This window comes from Dipodomys spectabilis, unplaced genomic scaffold (genome assembly GCF_019054845.1).
Source record: "Dipodomys spectabilis isolate Male_0828 unplaced genomic scaffold, ASM1905484v1 ptg000217l, whole genome shotgun sequence".
Taxonomy (NCBI): domain Eukaryota; kingdom Metazoa; phylum Chordata; class Mammalia; order Rodentia; family Heteromyidae; genus Dipodomys; species Dipodomys spectabilis.
In genome coordinates, this window is record NW_024870894.1 from 294632 (window position 1) to 310672 (window position 16041).

Genomic DNA, 16041 nt, shown 5'->3' on the forward strand with positions numbered 1-16041 from the left:
TCTCCTTGGCTCAGACCGAAATTTTCTAAATAGAGACCCGGAAACACAACAAGTCAAAGAAAGGTTGGACAAATGGGATTGTATAAGATTGCAGAGCTTCTGCAGGGCAAATGACATAGCTAGCAAGATCAATAGAAAGCCCACGGACTGGGAGAAGATCTTTACTAGCCATACAACGGACAAGGGTCTCTTATCTAAAATATACTTGGAACTCAAAAAATTAAACCACCCAACAACAAATCCTCAAAGAAACAACTGCCCAATAAGTAAGTGGGCGAAACACTTAAAGAGAAGCTTCTCTGAAGAAGAAAGAAGGATGGCCAATAGACACATGAAGAAATGTTCAACATCCCTAGCCATAAAAGAAATGCAAATCAAAACAACATTGAGATATCACCTCACTCCAGTTAGAACAGCAAAAATCAAGAATTCTAACAACAACAGATGCTGGAGGGGATGTGGACAGAAAGGAACCTTACTGCATTGTTGGTGGGAATGTAAACTTGTTCAACCACTTTGGAAAGCAGTATGGAGGTTCCTCAAAAGACGCCACATAGAGCTCCCCAATGACCCAGCAATCCCACTTTTGGGCATTTACCTAAATGATCACAAACAAGGCCACACTAAAGCTACCAGCACAACTATGTTTATTGCAGCATTATTTACCATAGCTAAGATATGGAACCAACCCAGATGCCCCTCAGTAGATGAATGGATCAAGAAGATGTGGTATATATACACAATGCAATTCTATGCCTCCATCAGAAAGAATGACATTGCCCCATTTGTTAGGAAATGGAAAGGCTTGGAAAAAATTATATTAAGTGAAGTAAGCCAGGCCCAAAGAAACATAGGTCCCATGGTTTCCCTTATTTGCAATATCTAGTATAGGTATGGGTCAAGCGGAAAAAGTCAGAGAATGTGATGTTAGGAAAACGAACCCTCAAATATGTATTTTAATGTTTCTGTTTCTTTCATGCATGTGTTTCTAATGCATTTATAAGATTATTTCTTTGTTGCTTTGTATGTCCCTCCCCCACAGTGTAACCCCCGCTTTCACTATATTTGATGTCAGTATAACATGTGGAGGAGACGGGGACAAACAAGTCGTTTAAGGATTCAGATGGACCTGTTGCAACAATGAGAAGTACAAAATGTCATGTCAAAACCAGCTTTACAATGTCGGTGGGGGGGGGAGGGAGGGTATGATTGGGTGGGGGGGAGGGGGGAGGCTGGGAAGGGAGGTGAAGGGTAAACAAAGGAGGAGGCTTCAATGCTTGGTAAGAAATGTATGCATTATCCTGCCCATGTAATTGTAACCCCTCTGTACAGTATGTTCTCAAATAAAATAAAATAAAATTTAAAGAAAAAACTGGTAGCTAGGAATGTATTCTGAGGCATTTTTAAACTTTCTTCTTGACTAAAGATTAATCTTCCAAATGAATGAGAATATTATCACATCTCCAATCTTGCAAATTATTATTGCAGATGAATGAAATATGGAAATATAAGCTGACATACGTTCAAGTATATGCAGGATTGAAACTCCATGGAATGTATATAAACCTTTCAAAGTATTAACAGATAGTTTAACAGAATGACTATCAGGAAGTTGAAACCAGAAAGGAATAATAGTAAAAACACAGAATGAATGAAAAATGGAACAAGGGGCAAGTACACCTAGAATACTCAATGTACACATGTGACAAAAGAAGTGGTAAATCTGAAATAAATCTTGGAGAAGGGGTTGGTTGAGAATGATAGAAGGAGTCACTCTGACCCAGGAGCATTGGAAAATTAGATAGACATATTTATTGTAATACACTTGCACGACATTTTGAAATTCAGTTAAAAACATAACAAAAAACAAAAACACACAAAAATCACAAGCAAACAGCAACCTCTAGATAGAATAAATATGACCTCTCAAAATTTTAAATATTTAATGAAGGGTAGTCTTGGGAAAAGCAAACAAAACTGTTCAAAGAGGGAAGTTTGGGGTAGCAGAGAATTTTGAACAGATTTAAATAGATTGTCTAAGGTTATAAATCACCTGCATCTGCTGCAAATATTTTCTTCGCTGAGTTCTCTTTTTCTGCACTGGATACTCCAGTCCTAAGCCACACTTGATAGCTTGTGAAGATAGATTGGAAGAAACAAGATCAAGAACCCATTGCAATACTGGAGACAGAACACTCCTCTATATTTTCTCTCATCTCTCTTCACTACTCTTTCATCATTCTTTTAAGTCAAGTGATTTTGAATTATATTTTTCCTTTTTGTTCTGGCAAAGTAATTAGTCAAACTAATTCACTAAATTTTATTTACCATTTTTTTCTATCATGCTGTTATCTTGTCCAAGAGAGTGCATTAAACTTTACCCTTTCATTTGGTTGCCATGAAAACCCAACATCTATATTAATGAGGACAAACTCTAATGTAAAACTTTGTCTCTGAAAAAACAGTCTAAGGAGCTGTGATCACAAATATTTAGCTATACTTTTTCTTTTACCGTGAAAGTCTTCTTGTGTTTAAAGTGCCCACAAAAATAAGGACTCCACCACTTTTTGATTCAATAACTTCTAACCTCAAAGTTATATTTTGCTAACAAGATGCTTCGAGGAAACCGAAGAATACTCCACTTTTATCTTCTCTCTTAAGACTCTCCTTAGACTTGGAAAAAATTATGTGAAGTGAAGTAAGCCAAGCCCAAAGAAACATAGGTCCCATGGTTTCCCTTATTTGCATTAGTTAGTATATGTATGAGTCAAGCAGAAAAGGTCAGATAAGGTGATAGGAAAATGAACCCTAAGATATGTATTTAAATTTTTTTATTTCATGCATTTGTTTCCAATGCATTTATAAGATTATTTCTTTGTTGTTTTGTATGTCCCTCCCCCACAGTATAACCCCTGCTTTCACTGTATTTGATGTCGGTATAATTTGTGGAGGGGAAGGGAAAAACAAGTCGTTTAAATAAAGATACAAGTTGGGCCTTTGCAACAATGAGAAGTACAAGTTGACATGTCGAAAATGAATTTTACAACTTTGGTGGGGGGATGGGGGGGTGGGGAGAGGCTTGGGTGAGGGGGGAGTCTGGGAAGGGATGGGAAGGGGAAACAAAGGAGGAGGCTACAATGCTTGATAAGAAATGTACTCATTATCTTGCCCATGTAATTGTAACCCCTCTGTACAGTTTTTTCACAATAAAAAAAGACTCCCCTTAGATACCATATGAGGAACAGTGAAGATATTTTTTGTAAAATTATTTCAATAGACGGAAGTGGCACTGTAGCTCAAGTGGTAGAGCACTCGCCTTGAGCTGAAGAGCTGAGGGACAGCGCCCAGGCCCAGAGTTCAAGCCCCATGACCAACAAGAAAAAAAAAATTATTTCAATAGATTATTTTTCTCTTGGTCTTGCATTTGCTCAACAAGATGTATGGAGAAGAATAGAGTTAAATCATCCATACCTTGTGACAGTGTCTCTTACAACGGACAATAATTCTTTGTCCTACTTCTATGTTCTCCTCTTAGCTCTTGCCTGATTTCCAATTAATCACAGCTTCTTGGCTTCAAGTCTAGTGAAGTTGAAGGACTATAAGGCATCCCCCACTGCTACATCATCTTGGTTTCTCTTTTTAAACTTTTTTATTTGGATGTGGAATTTATTTTCATGTCTTCACTCAATCTGTTCTGCATTGTAGTGAGCCAAATAGGCTCTGTAAAATCACTTTAGGTAGCAAAAATATTAACACAATCTATTTCAAAAAGTTTTGGAATCCCTCTACTGCTGAAATTAATACGCTTAGCCAGAGCTTCTAAGAATGTGTTTTCTTATTTGCTCAATTATTTTCTGATCCCAAAACTTTTTGGCTTATGTAATAAGAGAAGTCTTCACTATGTCATGTTAATAAGGATATTATATTTTGTGAGCTACTTAGAAATGAGAAATCCTTGGTTTAAGATATCCAATCAGATTTTTTTTCTTTGTTTCAGTGCTTCACATGCAAAGACATTGTGGAAAGTATTTTAATCAGAAAAGTGTATACCCAATACCTGCTTTCATTGTGGAGGGCACTTTCTCCCTAAATATTTTGACCCAAATTATTTTTTTTCAGAGAATTACTGTTTGGTAATTAAAGGTCAATTCATAAATTTTGATGCCTTTTTAAAAAGAAATTTGAATTTAAATTCCAGTACAACATTGTTTCACAGTGAGAATATGTTTTCTGGGTAAAGACATTTCTCATGGGAACCTACAGGATTTATAGCAAGGTTTGTGAGGTTTGTTTGTTTACTGTGAAAATGAGCCATCTTCACCCACATTGCTCCCTCTCAGCTTAGTCTCCATGGATTTCTTTGCATGAAAGCCTATTTTCCCAGGCAATTTTAAATTTTCTTAATAAGCTAAGTTGTTAAAAAGTTTGAACAGTTAAAATTTACCTACCACAATTTTTAAACTTTTTTGAAATTCCTTTATCAGAATTGCGAATTCACCAATCCTAATTCCACCTTTACCATCAAAAACACTTAACATATTGTTGTCATGATAAAGTGTCGGTGAAAATATTATTTTCCAGTGGTTTTGTAATGCATATATATGATCATATAAGCTGATGCTGAGCAAAATGAACTCCAAGATATGGAAACAGATATTATTTGCAGTTGCTGTTTTTAATATACTATGTGATTTCTATTTTCTTTGGGGTTTTCCCTTATAGTTTATCCCCTGCTGTATTTGATTTTGATACCCTGTGTATTGTGTATACCTTTACCTTAATTAGGGAAGGGAAGATGAACAACAAAATGGCGAGACAAGACAATATGTTGAAAATGTACATTACAACTTTTGAGGGGTTTGGGTGGGAAGGAAAACTGTGAGAAAAATGAGAGAGGGGTAACTATATTGAAAAGTTATGTATTCACTACCTTACAATTACTGCAACCCCACTGTACATCACTTTGACAATAAAATTAAATTTAAAAAATAAGCTGCATAAAATATAATTTCACTGTATTGGTATAGTACATATTATTCTTTGTGTAGTAACTTTTTAAAAATCAACACTATTTGGCATCTAATTTGAATTAATTACCCCTTTTTAATCAGAGGACCATCAACTTGAATCCAACTAGACAATATTTTCACAATATACTTGCCATTATTTTGAAAAAAGAATAAGTTTATTACTTTCTCATACCAAAACCAAAAACATTGTAATTCTATAGAAACCCATAAATTTTGAAAGAAAATGCATTGCTAAGAGGAGAGAATATATGTGTTCTTCAAAATTCCTATGACTGATAACTACTCATTTTCAAATTCTGAACTTTCCATATCTGTTTGCATGTTATGAAATTCTGCAATAAATGCAGTTTCCAATGGGATGTTACAGATTGAGAAGTCAACAGAAAAATAGCTACATTGTGGTAGAGGATAAAACAATGAAGCATCTTAATAATTAATTCTTCAAGAGTAAGCAATTGTTTATCAGATTAAGCTATTATTTCTATGATCATCAATCCCAAGATTTATGCCATAAAGTCATCCTAGCCCAACAGTTTCCAACATGTAGTGTGCACCTTAAAATTCCCTTAATTCACATCATGAATACCTTATCTCTATTGTGAAAAAATACTACACCTCTGCTAATGTGTTGCCCTTCGTGTTCTGGAAAGAACACCACAATAAACTGGGCTGTATCATTTTTCCACCAGTGGTATTCTTGAGATCAAAATACTTGCAAATATTATTTATATTTATTCTTTTTTAACTATCATAGATATTCAGGATGTTAAGATCGGAAGAGTACAGTTCAAAGCCCACCCAGTCAGGAATGTTCCCTAGATTCTTATGTCCAATAAACTTCTCAGAAAAAGCCAGACATAAGTGGCACTGAAATTGAAGTGGGAGGGCAGGAGCCTTGAGCATAAACATGCTCAGAGACAGTGTCCAGGCCCAGAGTTCAAGCCGTAGGACAAACCAATAAAACAAAAACTAAAACAAACCCCAAACCTAAGCATTTTTTTTCATTGTACACAAAGGTACCTAATTAAGGAAATTGCTTCCTGTGTTACATGCAGGTAGAAGAAAGAAGATGTCACAAAATTATTCTTTTTATAGCATGTTATATCACAGCCTCAAAAATTGCTGTCTTTCTAAATTTATAAATTTATATAATCTATGTGTTGGCAACTCTGTCTATATTATTCACATTATCATTTCATACATGAACTGTTAGAATTATCTGTTAACTAAGTTCTAATTACAACTCACTTGAAAGAATATTCTACGCAAATAGAATGCAAGAATCATTTGTGAATTTGTCAATTAAACCCTCTATTAAAAAGAATTTTGTAGTTTCCTATAGAATATGAAATTAAAAACATTTAATTTAAATCTAAATTCTAATTTAGCAAGATCTACAAAGTCCTACATTAGTCAAACTTTGCTTTTTCTCTGGGCTTAAGCTTTTGTAATCCTTCATTAATTCTTTGGAATCCAACAGAATTATGATAACTTTGGATGGGAATTTTGCATGGAAATAATGAGCCATTTGTAATGAAGAGAGCATTTAAAACACAACTGAGGATTATATATGAGTTGCATTGCAATAGGAAACTTGACTTCTCAAATCATAGTGACAAAATTAGCCCAAACTTCCAACTGTGCACTCCTTTCTTGTTTGGTTTGTTTTATTAAAACAAAATTATATTAACTGGTCCAAGGAAGCTATCACTATGTAATTCCACTCTCTAATCTCCTGTCTTAGTCTGAGTGCTAGAATTCTAGCCTTGTATCACACTGCCTTGGCATAGTTTCTTGGTTTATTTAATCTAGATACAGACTAGCAATTCTGAACTTCTCCAGTGATACTATCCACTAGACTTCTCAGACTGTTCATGTACTATTTTCAAAGATGTTCTAACCTTTGACACAGGATACGAACATTTTCAAATGCACCTGGGGGGTCTCTGATTCATTCCTCCATGAATCTGATCCCCTTTATAAGGATTACTTGACTCTCTTACTATTTCTGGTCCCAACATAGATAATATTCTCAAACTTTTTTGAAGAAAGTTCACTTGAAGACTTTCTAATTTTAAAAATTATCACTTGATTCTAGTCTTACTCAGGACATATTTTCTATTGTTTTCTAACTTTTCTACATATTCTGAGAGTTGCTTCATTTGTGTATTTGTGTGTGCACATATAAGTGCCTCTCTGTGTATGTGTATTTTAATATGTATGTATGCAAAAGCCTCAAGCTCTTATTCATCATTCTTGCTCATGACTCATATTCCATCACCTAAGCCATTTGTCCAATCCAGCTTTTGGCTGGTTAATTATAGATAGTGTCTCAAAAACTGGTCTGCCCAGGCTGGATGTAAACTGAACTTCCCAGACTCCTTTCCATTCTTAAGTTTTATTTATCCCGTAGAATCAACTTTTAAACTACAAACATTTTTATAAGTGTAAAGTCTATACTGCAGCCCAGATTTTTAACTCAAGAATCCATATAAAGATAGATGAACATACACATTACATATGCTGAGTGTACACTGTTAGTAATGTGATCCTAAGCTGGGTGGTGGTGAGATCTGAGGACTGGGGTTCAAAGCCAGCCCAGGTAGAAAAGTCCCCGAGACTCTTTTCTCCAATTAACTGAAGAAAACTGGAAGCAGCACTGTGGCTCAAGTGGTAGAGCATTAGCCTGGAGTGGAATAGCAGAGGGACAGTGCCCAGGCCCAGAGTTCAATTGCCAAGATGACCACCAACAAAAAAATATATAAGTAAAGGATAGAAAAAGAAATGTCATCTTAGCCACCAGTTCATTGCTAGTATAATCCCTGCTCTCTCGAGATGGACGTTTTTTTCCAGTTAAGTCCATGCTCTTATATCTGACTTGCATTGGAAGCAGAATTATACTTCCATTCTTCTTTCTACAAAGTTGATTTATTAGCAAGCATGATTTAGAAAGGGAGTGCCCTCATAATTCGTGTGCCACCTGGGAGTAATGTTTTCTCTATATCACTCCCATAAATTGAAATACTGGACTTGGCTTTATTGTTTCAATGTTGTCTTATTTGTAGAGTCTTTTATAGTATACTGACCCCTTATACTTAAACACAGAACTTCTTTATCTCCTATTATTGCTATTGTTTCCCTTACTGTTAATGCATGTACACTTGGGAAATAATGCGCAACACATACACTCAAAAAAAGAATGATCTGAGAACCTTCTTCCCATTTAAAATTTGCCTTAATTTACAGAGAACTTACAAAGTTTGAACTCAATGTACTCATGGATAATGTATTTATATGCAACATAAATTTCATATTTTCTCTTTACTAAGTTATCTCTGAAAGACGTGTTACCTCAGGTCCAAAGGTGTTCTTGTGTTATTTCAGTGAAGCCAGAAAACATTCATCATAACTCAGGCAGCACCATCTATTGTTACTGGAGGTAACTGCTACTGGATGTGGAAACTGATCCCAGGAAAGGAAATGAACATAGAGGAATGACAAAGTTCATGTTAACTTGTGCTTTCCTTTTTACTGTACAAGGAAAGAATCCCAAGGATTGAAGGAAACTCTGTCCCTGACTTTTTTGACTGTGTTCTCTACTCATATAAAACTTTTCTGTAAAATTCTAGTTGAGAGGATTACAAAAAGAAATAATGTGCCATGTGAAGTCCAGCATAGAACAAAAGGAAATAACATTGTTTTAAAAGGGTTCTACAGCAAAGAAACAAAGACATGGAGGTTTTAAAGTGTCTTATGGATGGATGTTTCACCCCTGAGATGATTCTCTTGTTGCAGGAGCCATTGATCAATTCCTTTAGTCTGGTCCTGAGTTCTCCAGAGCAATAAAGATTCCAAAAAAGCAGGATCCAGTGAGTATGATAAGTAAAAGTAGCCTCTTCTCAGACTAGTGCACCTTTAAGGAGGGTCTCAAAGAAATATCTGGGATTTTTTTCTTTGTTTGTTCGTTTGGTTTGTGCTAGTTCTGGGGCTTGACCCAGAGGCTGGAGCCTGTCCCTGAACAATTGTCTTTCCTGCACACCTGCCCCCAAAGCTAGTACACTACTCCTTGAGCCAAAATTCCACTTCTGGTTTTTTGGTGTTTAATTAGAGATAAGAGGTTGACAGACTCTCCTGCCTGGGTTGGCATTGAACTAAGATATTAAGACAGCTAAGTGACATCATAGATTTCTCTTTTGAAACAAGAAATATTAGATGAAGTTTATTATAAACCTAATATTTGACAATTTTTAAAAAAAGACTATGTCCAGAAAAAAAAAGCTATAACTTAAGTAACTCAGCAGAAGTAGGTGTACTGAATCATTTTAGAATTATTTTTTCTGCTTGGGAAGATCTTGTTGTTCCTTTGGGGAAAATTTAAAGTCATATTTCACTTTTTTTGTTGGTTGTGGGGCTTGAACTCTGATCCTGGGTGCTATCCCTATGCTCTTCAGCTCAAGTTGAGTGATCTACCACTTTAGCTAAAGCACCACTTCCAGGTTTCTGGAGGTTAATTAAAGATAAGGATCTCTTGGACTGTCCTGACCAGGCTGGCTGTGAACCACAATCCTCAGATCCCAACTTCCTGAGTAGTCATGATTACAGGCATGAACCACCAGGACCTGGCTCATATTTGCATTTATGTGCACTGAATGACACTATGTAGCCAAAGAATGAAAATTTGAACCAAATGATGACATTGCAGCTTTTCAGAAAATTTGAATTAGCAATAAATATATCCTCTTTTTGCCATTTTGTTACATTAATGACTCAACCTATGGGACCCTTACATTAGCATCCTCTGCCATTTGTATAGGTGTGTTGGGTCTTCGTCCATCCCACGAAAGATGGACAGGGTGGAGGAAAGGTAAGTGTGGTGCTCACCTGTTCCCCAGCCTCCCTCAGCCCAGGAGACAATCAGACACAGCAGGGAGCCAAATCCAGCAGGTAGAAATCTCGTTTATTAACAGAGAGCTGCCCTTTTTAAAGCCAAAAAGGGCGGGTGGCATGGCAAGGGAGGAAGAGGAACCAATCACTGTCAAGGTCACACCCTATCATGCACCTAAGCCTACACTGGCTGGTTAGGCCCTGATCGGAAGGTCAATTGGGCTCTGCCCACTCTACTCTCTCCCAGTGCCATCTTTGCTGCCCATGTGCTCTACAGATTCCCCCTTTTTTTTGTTTTAATGGCAGACCCAACTCCCAGTTAGTTATGCTTTTCCCTCCTCTGTAAAGGTTGTTTTAACAGGATTACATTGGTAGGGATAGCATTGGCTACACAGGGGGTTCCAGGCAAGTCTGGGGGTCGAGAATCGACAGACAAGGATAGGGAGGGCCCTTGTGCATGATCCAAGAGCCCGTCCCAGTTACCTCACATCCCCACCTAGCACAGTAATAAACATTAGTCCCACCACAGTTAGAAATGTCCGAAGCAGTTCAATTAATTCCTGGGCACCTGGTGTCTCTTAAGTAAGCCAGTTCTTTGTGCATGCCTTTAAGCTAGCACAGGGGTCAAGATGACCTTTGAGCTTTACTGTCAGCTCCCAATGGCTCACAACATCATCTCCCCCACGTCTTTGTTTAAAGAAGTGAACCCACCTGTCTTAGGTTGGGTGGATCGCCTTGTCTGCATTACCCGTCATCGGGAACTTCTTCAGAGAGAAGCTGAAGGCCCTATCTTAGGTTGCTCATACTGACACACCCTCTTACCCGTCTCTGGTTGCGATTCCTCTTGGGGGGTGGAAATTCATTCATTTGGAGCTTGATAACTGGCTGGCTAAGCTCATGAGAGTTTTGTAGTGCACATATAATGCAAGGAAGGCATAGAAAAAACCATCAGCAAAAGCATTACTAAACCAGGAAATGTCACTACTAGCCCTTTAACACTAGTGAAGGATGGGATAGCAGTCTTTGCCACTTCAGAGTCCAGAGGTGGGGATTTTTTAATCCAGCTATTTGCCTGTGGGGTTGGACAAGATCTAAACTGGAAGCATAACAAAAGGTGGTTGTTTAACAATAAGTATGGATTCAATGCCACTATAAAAGCAATTAGTAAAAGAACAATTAAAACAGGTGACATTAAAATAATTAACTCCTACAAAAATATTAAAGTCCATAAGGTGGTGATCAAAATGAAGGTCAGGCCACCAGGTCAAAGGGACAGCTTCTTTTGTGGTGCTATTGACGATTTCTGCATTGCCAGCGTTGGTCACTGCCCAGGTCACCTGTTGAGGTTGATGCAGATTCCCTAGGGCTGTTCCCAGGATTGGGAGAGTCAGGATAGCCAACAGCTGGAGTATCGCCATCTGCAATTGTTAGAGAACACAAGAGCTTCTCAAGGGCTGGTTGCCCTTGGGGATGGTTACTAATTGTCTTTCTGGCTTTTCACTTTAAAACACAAGCCTCAGCCATGGCCATTTTCCTTTCCTTATTGGTTAGCTTATTCTTAGGCACCCTCTTGTATAGAGGATATGGGTAAAAATGTAAGGCTCCTGGCAGGGATCCAAATGGGGGCTGTCTCCCCTATGGGATAAACGCATGCAAATCCCCTGCCCATAGTAACTGGGGGGTCAGGTCCTCTCCATTGTTGTGTCAGGGGGTCCTTCCACCTGACTTTCACTTGGGGCTTCGGGTTTAGTTGTCCCCAGTGCTTCTGAAATCTGGATTTAGTTGCCTCTTTTGAAAAATTTAAAATGTTAATGGTAAACAAAGCTCTCTGTAAATGTATATGGGGGCTAACTCCCCCTTTTTTGTTTTATAGGCTATCAGAATACAAATTAAATGGTTTTTGAATGTCCTGAAGGGCCATAATTATGACCAGCATTTCTTTATATTGTGCTGACCCTTGACAAGGTTGAAATCTTTGTTGGCTCGGAGTCTTTTGTTGCTCCTCAAAGGCTGCATATGTAAAGCCTACCTTACCTCCATCAGTAAAAACATGGAGGGTGCCAGGAATAGGCGTAGAAGGAAATAGAGATGGCATTTTGAGGGGAAGTCGCCATAAAATGACAGTCCATTTGGATGGCCCATAATGGCAGTCAATTTGGCCTAGAAACCCCTCTAAGGAGAGAGCAAGACGAGCATTGGCTCGAGTGAGCCACTCAACATATGCCATCCAAAAAGGAAAAACAATGGAGTGAGGGTCAAGGCCATAATGTCTTTGGGCTTGCGTCCTTCCCTTCACAATATCATCTGCAAGTTGGTCTGCTTGAGAGTACACTCGAGGTGTGCCTCCCAGGGGAATATGAACCCACTCTAATGGCTCCCCACTTTGAGATAAAACTGCAGAAATTAACGTGACACCTGCAAACAACCAAAGGGAAAAATGGTCTCACTAATAGAATACCTCTTTAGAGAAAATTTATCCAGGGCTTTTTGGAACTGCAAAAATATTGCCCTATGGCTGTCTGTAATTGTAATAACTTCTTGTGGCGTCCTGTCTTTTAACAGGGCAAATAAGGGCACAAGACTATCTTTAGGGACAGAAACCCATGGCAACAGCCAATTGATTTCCCCTAAAAGACTCTGAAGTTGGGTTAAGGTCAGAAAGGCTGGAATATCCAGCAAAGGCTTAAGGGGGCTGGCCTGATTCAAGGTAAAGTGGGTCCCAAGCACCTTAAAAGGAGCTACCTTTTGAATTTGATTAAGGGCTATGGTAAAAACCCCTTTTTTTAATATGGCAAGAACCTGGGCCAGAAGGCCCTCTAGGCAGCTCGGGTCTCGGTGCCCCAGAATTATATCATCCATTTAGGCATAGGCAAGGGAGGTATCTGAACCCAGCACAGGCCCTAAAATTGTGGCCAAGTATTGTTGGCAGAAGGCCGGGCTATTGGCCATTCCCTGTGGCAGCACTGTCCATTCCAACCTCCGATCAGGCTGGGAAAAATTAAGAGAAGGTATAGAGAATGCAAACTTCTCACAGTCATCTGGATGCAGAGGGATAGAAAAAAAAATCTTTAATATCAATCACAACCAAGGTATATTCTGAAGGTATAGCAGGAGTCCAGGGCATGCCTCTTAGGGGTGTTCCTACTAGCTCCATCCTTTCATTTACCTTAGGTAGGTCTTGGAGCATATGCCAAGCCCGGAGGCTTTTTGAATAACAAATATGGGTGTGCTCCAAGGACTTATGGAAGGGCAAATATGCCCTAGGTTTATTTGTTCCTCCACCAGAAGGTGGAAGGCTTCAAGTTTAGGTTTGGTCAATGGCCGCTGCTCCACCCAGATTGGGCTTCCCGGCTTCCACCTAATGGGAGGTACTCGGCGGGCAGTGGCCTTTAGGATTGGCGGTGCACCTGAGCGGGTCCCATATGTTCTTCTCTGTAATTATGAAAGTTTAAAAAATCCCTTTCCTTAACTCCTTCTAGATCCTGTTTAAGCCTTTGTGCTTCTTCCCCATCCAGGATATCATCATAGGATGCTCGATGGTCTGTAGTGATCATGGCATCCATTTGTCTTAGCATGTCTTGCCCTAGTAAATTGGCAGTGAGGTTCTTTGCCACTAAAGGGTGTATCTTTCCCTGTTCTCCATCTCGGCTAGTCGATGTCATAAGGGCAACCATTTCTTTGGACTGGGAGTTGCACCCTACCCCCAATGTCTGGGGCCCAGGTGCAAGCTTCCAATCCAAGGGCACTTCCTCCTCCCTGAGTATGGTTCGGTCTGCCCCAGTGTCAATTAAGCTGTGAAACCTCTTTCCGCATATGAGAATACTCATTTTAGGGTGGAGTCCATCCACCAGGGGGATGGTCCAATCGGCCTGGGCTGCCCTGCCACGAGGCTGCCTGGGCCTCATAGCAGAGGGGGTTACTCCTTGAGTTAACAGGGCTAGAGGATGCCCCTCCCCAAATTTAAAGGCTTCCCATCTAAATCAAACTTGTATCCCTCCCTGCCCCTAGGGCAGGGTATTGAGGGCGGTTTGCCCATGGGCCAGTTGGCAGGGGATTGTTGTAAACAATCCCTCTTAAAGTGCCCCTCCTGCCCACATTTAAAACAAGTCCCTCTCCCCTATGCTCTTGGGGTTCCTTGGCCCTGGGCTGCCAGCGCCTGAGTAATAGCTTCAGTCATTGCAGATGTCTGAGCCTGTAAAGCTAAAGCTAGTGATTGGGACTGGTGCTGTTGCATTCCCCCATCCTGTGAGGCCACCACCCATCTGCTCAGGGAACTCTCTCTCAATCCTGTGCAGGCCATGCGGTGGTGTGCATTCATCCCTTCCCAGACCAGCAGCTTTACAAACTGATCTCGGAGGTTCCCTGCCCATAGCTTGCAGTGAATGCTCTGTTGGACTCGGTCTATGAAATCAAGTAGAGGCTCACCCAGTTTTTGTCTCACTCCTGCCATGGGGGACTCAGTAGGCCCATCAATCCAGTTTGTACCATGCGGCAAGTCTTGCCTGCCTCACCTGGTCATGGTACAGGCCAGGTATTTCGGCCTGTTGGATGCCGGTGGAGTAGGCTTCCCCCGTCCCTGCTAACATGACATAAGTAATAGGTATTGTGGGTTGAGCCGGCCAGTTACTCTCTGCTCCCACTCTGCATTCCTCCTTAAAGAAAGCACACCATTTAATAAACTGAGAACTAGTTAGAACGACTTTGGCCACATCCATCCCGTCCTTAGGGACACATGGGTGATAAGCAATGTCCTGTAATAGGATCTGGGCCAAGGAGAGTTTGGGCCATCCTCTGCCACCGCCTTGCGGCGCTCTTTAAGATCCTTAGCTTCCCATGGATACCATTCCAAGGGCCTGTTAGCTCCTGGTGCCAGATTGACCAGATAAACTTGGGGAAGCGAATCCTGTGGCCTAGAGTCTGGGCTCTTGAGTGGCCCTGCCTTTCCAGAGGAGGTCTCCCAGTAGGTTACTTTCCCAACCCTCGGCTCCTCCATGGAAGGTTGGTAGGGGTCTGGGTCTTGCAAGTCCCTCTTGCAGGTCTTGTAGGGCGCCATACCTCCCCTCCATTTGGGGGAATAGGGAGGGGGCCTAGGACCATCAGTATCAGCTGGGTCAGAGGGGGTAACTTTTACTCGTTTTGACTTCCACTGTGCATGTTTCAGTGTGTTCTCGATCGGATTTGACACATTCCTTTTCCTTCTCACTTCCCAAGTCCTCCTGTACTACTTCTAGGCCTAATGTTGCCTCCTCCTCCTTTTTCTGTGATATAGCATTATCCATATTTAGGGTTTCACTTACCCCAAGGGACCGCTTAGCCTCAGCTGGTATCTTTTCCTTTCGTGCCCCACGTTGGGCGCCAGATGTTGGGTCTTCGTCTGTCCCACAAAAGACGGACTGGTCCGAGGAAAGGTAAGTGGGGCGCTCACCTGTTCCCCAGCCTCCCTCAGCCCAGGAGACAATCAGACACAGCGGGAAGCCAAATACAGCAGGTAGAACACTCGTTTATAAACAGAGAGCACCCCTTTTTAAAGTCAAAAAAGGCAGGTGGCATGGCAAGGGAGGAAGAGGAACCAATCACTGTCAAGGTCACACCCTATCATGCACCTAAGCCTTCACTGGCTGGTTAGGCACTGATCGGAAGGTCAACTGTGCTCTGCCCACTCTCTCTCCCAGCACCATCTTTGCTGCCCATGTGTTCTACATAGGTGTATTTAGTATCAGGAAATTTTCATAGAGAAATACAAAAAGACTGAGATTTTTAGAAAGCAAAGGAGATCAGGTATGAAAAAATAGCATAGAAGGAGATACATGTAGCACACAGAAATTAAGAACTAGCCTAAGAAATTTAGAATGCTAAAGGCAATGAGGAATAAGCCTAGTTGATAACTAGTTCTTCAATAACCAAAAATGGTCCTCTAGAAAAGTTTCTGTTATACCTTAGTTACTATCATTTATTCCTTCTCTTCTGTCACAACTCTGCCGTTTTGGTGTCATGATTGACCAAAAACATTTCCAAATATCACTTAGACTACCCTTCTCTTTGTGATTAGCAGTCACCACACAAAATCCCGGAATCTTTGAATTTCGAGAATTAATCTTCACGTGACATCTAAGCACATTCTTGGCAT